Source organism: Manis pentadactyla, chromosome 13 (genome assembly GCF_030020395.1).
Source record: "Manis pentadactyla isolate mManPen7 chromosome 13, mManPen7.hap1, whole genome shotgun sequence".
NCBI classification, from domain to species: Eukaryota; Metazoa; Chordata; class Mammalia; order Pholidota; family Manidae; genus Manis; species Manis pentadactyla.
The window spans coordinates 37520272-37528387 of record NC_080031.1 but is presented as its reverse complement, the minus strand read 5'-3'; the positions used below and the strand labels follow the sequence as shown (position 1 = coordinate 37528387).

General features: G+C 40.9%; 1 long non-coding RNA gene across 1 annotated transcript; it reads left to right on the top strand.

The window, feature by feature from the left end:
* The first annotated feature begins 2313 nt into the window (after positions 1-2313).
* On the top strand, positions 2314-6409 carry LOC130680466 (uncharacterized). The gene is made up of 2 exons (XR_008993500.1): positions 2314-2516; positions 5888-6409. It is a non-coding gene; the product is annotated as an uncharacterized LOC130680466 (long non-coding RNA).
* Positions 6410-8116: the final 1707 nt, after the last annotated feature.

Below are 8116 nucleotides of genomic sequence, written 5' to 3'. Positions count from 1 at the left end.
TTAAAAATTAGTTACCTTTGTTTCCTTTCAGTGGGGAAACATAAAATACCTAATAATTAATGTTTGGGATAACAGGGAAACTCCATTCTGAAACAAATTCCAACTGGATCAAAGATGTACAGGTATAAAACGAAATCTAAGGGTACTGGATGAAACCATAGAAAGGACTCCCATTAAATATGGTGGGTTGACCGTATGCTTTTATTTTGTCTCACTGTGTAAGCTATGTAATGGCTTCCAAAGATATGTGCACATGCTAAACCCGAGAGTCTATGAATGTTACCTTACATGACAAAGACTTTGCAGATGTGACTAAGGTAAGGCCTTTGAAACACGGCGATTATCCTGGATTAGCTGAGTGAGCCCTGCATGTGACAAGCACCTCTGTGGGACAGAGAGGCAGACGGAGATGTGGCAGACAGAGGAAAGGCCACACGGTCGTGGAGGCAGAGACTGCAGAGACTGCAGTGACGCAGCCACACGCCTGGGAATGCCAGCAGCCACTGGAAGCTGGAAGGGCAGGAACAGGTCCTTTCTCAGAGCCTACAGGGGGAATGTGGCCCTACCCCCTTGATTTCATCGCAGAGAAACTGATTTCAGATGTCTGGCTTCTGTCATTTTAAGCCACTAATTTTGTGATAATTTGTCATAGCAGCCCTAGGAAACTAATACACTTCTGGATCTACCCAAACTGCACCAAAGTAACACTTAAGGGAAGGAAATGATATAAAGGTAAAGAAAACAGCAGAAAAGGAATTTGACACACTTTTAGAAGATGGAAAATGAATGAATGAGAGGTAACTTAACAGAGTAAATTGTTATCTGACAATATGGAGAAAGGGATGTGAACAAGACATGAGTGACTTCTCCCAGAGAGGTCGGGGGCACCAAGCACTAAGGAAGAGCAGGAGCAGGGAGCAGGGCTGAAAGTGGAGAAGGAGCAGAAGAAGGAACTTGGACCATGCCCCCTGGTGCCACCCCTCCTCTGATGCTGGTCAGCCCAGAGTTAGGTGTATCCCTGCTCCCCACCTTCCTCGCCCCAGTCAGTTCCCCTGGTCCCAGCGCCATGTGATCCCACACATCAGTTCTACTTACAAGAACTAGTCACATGGTTCTTCATGGGTGCCAGGGGGCTGGGAGGTGCTGTTCAGGATGGGGCTTCCTCACCACCACTCTGTGCCATGGAAGAAAGACATACTTTTTAATGGCCCAATAACAAGTATCTGCCACATTTTATAAGGCACATCATCCTAAAATTTCAGAAAACTGGGAATAAAGAGGAGATCCTAAAAGCTTCCAGAATGAAAAACTGGGCCATATAATGTACTGAGTATCAGCAAACTGACTGGATTCAGACTTTTCAACAGCAGACAGGGCACTAGAAGATACTAGAACAGCAGCCTCAAAATCCTGAGATAAAATATCTTATAACTGAAAAACTTATATCTGGCCAAATTCCCAAAAAGTAAAAGAGGAAAATAAAGACATTTTCAGACTAACTAGTCTTGAATAATTTGCCTACCGTGCATCGTCCAGATAGTGCAAACAAAACAAAGTGGAGAATAATGGGTCCAGTATACTCCTTCTGGGGGAAGAAAATAAATATATGTATCAAAATATGCACATGCACAAACATAGAATCTTGTGTATGTACAGGTAACCTCTGTACGGATACACAAGAAATGGCTCATCGTGACTAATTCTACAAAGGGGTGGGCAGGGTTAGTAAAAGACCTACTACTTCTCACCATACACCATTTTGTTATTTAAAATTTTGTGCTAGCAAATGTATGTCCTACTCAAATGAAATATTTTAAATGAAAGGAAAAACGACCTGGAAAAAAAATGAAACATCTAAAAACCAAGAATTGGCCTCCTAAATGTCTCAGTTTAATGTATCAAACACCGTCTTAAAATGTCCTTGCTGCATTTTTAGCACTTCTCCTTTAGGTGGCAGCAATGCGCTTTTTGGTGCAAAATCCATCTGCAGGGCCTTAAGGATCTGTTCAACAATTCTGTTTGGATGCTTTGTTTTCCTTTCCACAGGAAAAAGTTCTTAAAATGTTTAAATACATACTTATAAAATTGAAAGGGCAAGCTCCCAGATCCTATTTCAGCCAATCGGAGCTTAGTCTCTCTCCAGTCGGCAAGAAGTACACCCACCACCCCTAGACCCTGCCAACTGACCAAAGCCACGACTCATCACCCCCCCAACTACCCCCAGGCCTAGCCAATCAGCCAGAACCATGGCCATCACCCCCCGAAACCGCCCTGGAAACCCATAAAACCTTTGTTCTGGGGAAAACGCGCTCTCTTTCTCTTGCATCTTGCCACTGGGTTGGTGTAGATGAGAGATTGAGCTCGAACTAGCTCGAATAAAGGCTCTTTGCTTTTGCATCGGTGTTGGCACCTTGGTGGTCTTCTGGGATTAGTGACTTTGGGCACAACATTTGGGGGCTTGTCCGGGATCCCAGAGACCCCCAGGACCCCCGACCCGGAGAGCCCTGTGCCGGCTGGTGAGTGCACTCAGTTATCTGTCTGTCTTTGTCTGCCTGTGTCTCACTGTTTTTGTTTGCGAACAAGCCTGTATAAGCCTGTAGGAGCTCCAATCTGTATCAGGTCGGCATTGACTTAGGCGCACGCGCTGGCAGGTCGTCGACCGGGGGTCTTGGGAGACGTCCCTTGCCCCCGTCTGGACGACGAGGTCCTCATCTGTGAGGAAAGTCGGCTGCCGCTGCAGTCCAACAGGCCCTCAACTTACTTTCAGTTTTGCCTCCGCGGCGGCGGCAGATTCTTCCCTGTAGGTGCCTGTTTGTTGTTTGTCGTGTTTGTCTTAGTCTTGTTGATATAAGAAATGGGACAGACTCAGACGACCCCCTTCTCTCTCATGACAGACCATTTTTCTCAGACGTTAGGGAGAGAGCTCACAATTTGAGCAGGGATGTCAAGGAAAATTTCGTGTTTTCTGCACCTCCGAGTGGCCGTCCTTTAATGTTGGCTGGCTGCCGGAGGGAACATCTAATCCAACCACTCTTTTACAATCTCAGTGTGGAAGTCCAGAAGGGTCAGTGGCAGACTTTTTGTTCTAGTGAATAGCCAGTTTTCAATGTCGGATAGCTGCCAGAGGGAACCTTATCATTAATACTCAGTCTGTATGTTTGTGTGTCTAAGTGTGTAAATGAAAATATCTTTCTACCTCCGGATGGTATTAATGAAATTGATTTAAAGACAAGCGCTTGTGAAAAGTGGGCATTCTAAAACTTCCAGAAAATCTGATAAAAAATGTTAAGCATTAATGCTAATTTGGGTTTGGCTGAGGCATGCATGTCCTTATAGTTATCAGCTGCCAAAGTTTACTTAAAGTCATTTAAGTTGATGTTACCTGTTAAACATTTCAAGAAGATACTTAAAGAAAAGCTTGACTTTGTCTAATGTTTGGTAAAAGTTTTCTAAGTAATCTACCATGGTTGCTAAAAATAAGTAAACAAGTGTAGCAAATAAACATCTTAATAATAATACTGTATTAATGTATAACAGTGTATATATATGCAAACAGCCTGAGAATTTTTGTGGTAACCAAAATTTTTTAATTGCTAAGTTATATAGACATATTTTGTGCCTAATGCGAAGTTGTGTTGTAAAGCACATTTCCAAAAATGATAATATATGTTCATAGATGTATCAATCTGAAGAATGCTAGTGTAACAGTTTACGGTGGCCTATTTTTCAGTGTTCACTGAAAGTTAAAGTATCAAATGATTTTAAGTTCTAATGAAAACTACTTAAATAAAGAAAACATTTCTCTATGCTAAAAGATGTATGTTTTAATAAGAGAAGGTATAAATAATGAAAACTAGTCTGCATGCTAAAGAATGTGTTTTTTGATAAAAGAAAGTAACTTTGTTCTAAAGTACAGCTATTTATTTAAAGGGGGACAGAGAGACAGAGACAGAGACAGAGAGCAGTGTGGTGCAGCAGCGTGGTGCCTTTTGTTGTGGCGGATCCGCTCAGCCTGTTGCTTTCGGGGAGGGTCAGGATGTTTAGAGATAAGGCGGGATAAACCCAGTCAAGCCCCAGGCAAGCCCAGGCATAATTCTCACCGGTTTATGTGCTTGGGACCATGGGGCAAATGAAGAATAAATTACTATATTCTTACAGATATAGTCATGATATGTGAAATTAAAGCAAGTGAGTCTTGATATCAAGTACACAGCAAAATTAGAATTTTGTTTCCAGTTAAAAAACAAAGTTTTCTTTAACTGTTAGTCTGCTCTTAATGTTGAAAGATTGCAAAAGGTTCTCTAATTGTTTTATCAAAGCAGTTTCTCATGCTTAAAGTCTCAGGGAGTTGCTGGAATATAAAAAAAAAATGAAATCTTAATATTAAAAAGACTAAAAGCTAAAGTTTGTTAACAACTGTGTAACCTTTATTTGCCTTTGAAGTATTTTGTTATCATTCTGGTTAAATAGATAAGTATTGCTTCATAGCAACCTATAATCCTATTTAAGCAAGTGCCAAAAAAAAAAAAAATCAAATGCAAAAAGGTGCTTTTACCTCTAGTTAACTCTGATATTTTCCAGAGGGCCCCTGGAACATGTCAGAGGAATTTTTTCTCATTGGAGAAAGTACTTGACTAATTTGGCTTATTTATCTGATATGTATATATATTTACCAGGAAAGCACTGTCAAAGAGAATGACGCTTAACTTTGTTACTGAATGTTTTGTGTTACAGAAATATCCAAATTTTCTTATATCAACTCTTATAGTAAGTTCTCATCAAGTCTTTAACCATTCTCATTTGTAAGTCTTTTGTCATTTATAGTCACTGTTTTATTATTCCTAAACTAGTAAAGAAACTAGATTTCAGCAGAACAGGTATTAGTTACATAAGATTACATAAACTAAAGAAAATGATTTTGTGTCTTTTTGTTTCAAATGTTGCTGATAAAGTGTTTTAAGCTTGTTCTCTTAAGCTGACAACAGTTTAGTAAATGACTATCTTTATAAGCAGAATTGAAACATTTATCTTTCTCTCTACCTGATCCCTCCAGAATTTAAAAACTTTCAGTGACTATTTTTATATTTCATGGCAGTATGTTTATTTGCACAAGTTCAATAAGAATCTGCTTTCCTTGTAAGAAGACTAATTAAAAACACTGGTTATGCTACCAAGGCTTTGACTGGAATGTCATACCTGAGAGACGTGCATAAACTCAGATATGAACAACTTTAAAGAACTAAGATTGACTTTATAAAGCCAACAAAGCCCCTTAGAAGAACTGGCCTGGTACCTTGCTTACAAGAGTTCCCAACAGCCTTACCAGGTGAGTAAAGAAGGTCACTTCCTGGCAGGTGCAGGAACCTCAAGAAGAGAAGAATTCACCCAAATCTACAGGTACTGCAGGCAAAGCCTGATGGCAAGTCTGGCTTGGCTGTCTGGCCTCAAGAGGCCTTTAAAAATTCAATCTGAAATTTCTTACAAAAAGTTCCAGCAAAGCATATTTAAAAGAGCCTGTGTAATCAATTGCTCTTCTTGCTGCACTTATGCAAATAATCAAGACAGCTGTTAATTATTTTCTTAACCTGATTACTTCTAATAAAAATGTGGGTGATTTTAGAGAAAAGTATTGTTTCAATAACGCAGCCTTATTATCCATACTAAATCCTAATACTAGTCATTGGGACATAAACTAGATCCAGCTTCTTCAAAATATCTAGCTATGTTTTAGTTTTCTCCTGTCATTGCAATTAAAATTTTACTATTTCTAGTTCTCATATTCAACCATGCATTCTTAATTTCGTCAAGTTTGTCCTTCCAGAATGGAAAATCCAACTCCAGATGTTGCTACATAACCTAATAACACAATTTGTTTTATCTTGCCTAGAAGCCACAAAACTGCAAATAGTAATAGAAATGAAACCCAGAATAGAAGTGCCAACCTTCTGAGGCCCTCTCAACTGACCAGTGATAGAGACCTAGCTGCACCCTTTACTGCACCCCCTTCTCAGCACGAAGCAGCCAGAGCGGTCATCGCCCCTTTTCCCTAGCAGCAGCTAGAGTCTCTATCTGTAGAGGGGAGAATGAGACAGAGACCATAGGCTTAGACAGAATAAAGTGAGAGCCTCTGAAGAAAGCAAGGCAGGATATTTGCAATCAGAGCAACGTAACTACATGCTGGAAACCCCCCCTCCTACTAAAACTATGTTGAACATTAAGCTCTAGAATCATTCTTCAGTGAGATCAGTTAATGTTCCCCAGATAAAGAAGAGTAGCACACGTTTTATTATGCTAATCATTTGTAATCGTGTATAAGATTCACTTTAGCATACTAAAAAGCCCAGGCCTATGTGCTGTCTTTCCTCCTTCTGATCTAAGTAATTTTGCAAGCTGAGCAACTGACTTAGCATGCAGACCCAGCCATAGACGGCATAGTAAAAGGCAGGATTCTTTAGCAAATATACAATATCTCAGCCTGCCTTAGAGGCTGGGCACGCAGTCTTTTAATGTGCACCCGGACCAAGGCACCAGTGTCCCAGAGAGAAATCAAGGCAGGAGATTATCTTTAATCAAGGACCCCTTGCCATCCTACTCCTTTTACTAACCCTTAGGCCCTGTATCATCAACAGGCTGGTCCAGATTGTCAGAGACCACATGGGGGCTGTCCAACTCATAGTCCTCCTTGCTCAATGCAAGCCCCTAGTAATCTTGTTACTCCTGCTTACCTGATAACTTATTAAAGATAGAATTAATACAGTCAAGCTAATAGTGCTAAGACAACAGTATCAGCCTTTATCTCCTTACAACTGCAAAATCTTATTAGACCCATGATTGGGTCCCTTAGGATCCAGAGAAAGGGGAGAATGAAAGGGCAAGCTGCCAGATCCTATTTCAGCCAATCGGAGCTTAGTCTCTCTCCAGTCAGCAAGAAGTACACCCACCACCCCTAGACCCTGCCAACTGACCAAAGCCACGACTCATCACCCCCCCAACTACCCCCAGGCCTAGCCAATCAGCCAGAGCCACGGCCATCACCAACCCCCACAAACCGCCCTGGAAACCTGTAAAACCTTTGTTCTGGGTAAAACACTCTCTCTTTCTCTTGCATCTTGCCACTGCGTTGGTGTAGATGAGAGATTGAGCTCAAGCTAGCTCGAATAAAGGCTCTTTGCTTTTGCATCGGTGTTGGCTCCTTGGTGGTCTTCTGGGATTCACGACTTTGGGCACAACAAAATGTATGGCCTGGAAATGTTCTTGAGTACTGTTATGCAAAAAAAAAGCAGGTGACGTATTTGAGGAGTTGTAAAACAGTCTGGAAAGGTATTCAAAAAGTTGACAATGGTTTTCTCTGGGTAGTAGGGCAATTAATAGGTAAATTTGTTTTTCTTTTTGTGACTTTCCAAGTTTTCTACAATGAATATGGTATTTTTTAAAACTTTGTTTCTCCTCCAAGCCTGCTCCTTGCCATCAGAACCTTCTGAGACCCTGGATAATGAAGATGGTGTGGACTTAAGTGTGACCTGGCACCCAAACATTTCCAGTATCAACAAGCTCTTTACTTTCCTAACTGTTGACCGAAATAATGACAGAAACATTAGGCATATAATCGGACCATTGTAGGAGAGACTGGGGGTAAAGGATCTTTTCAATTCTCCTCAAATCCAGAAGCAGATTTACCAAGGAGTTAATAAAGCTTCTATTTCAGGGCACTCCCTCCCCTTAGTTGCTCTGATTCCTTTAAACACATTGTATCTCATTTTGAATTCATAATTTTTTCATTATTTTCCTTACAGGGCCCATAAATGGTCCAATTGCAGAACCCACCAAACTGATTGTCTACATCGCCAGAACACTCTTTAACAAGCTTTTAAATATCCTTGCATGAGACAGGCTGGTTCTAACCTGTGTTTTGAGGGGCTGTGTGGGGGATACCTATGCTCCCCACTAAACTGGGAGGCCAGGCCTTACACACACTTGTACCCCCATTGTATGGCACATTTCAGGTTATTCAGAACCATTTGTGGCACCGTTAAATGTCTGTGGGTTTTCACAGAGAAATAAAAACCTTCTTTAACCACTTCCTTATTAATGGAGTAGTTGAGGGCAAGTCCTTGTA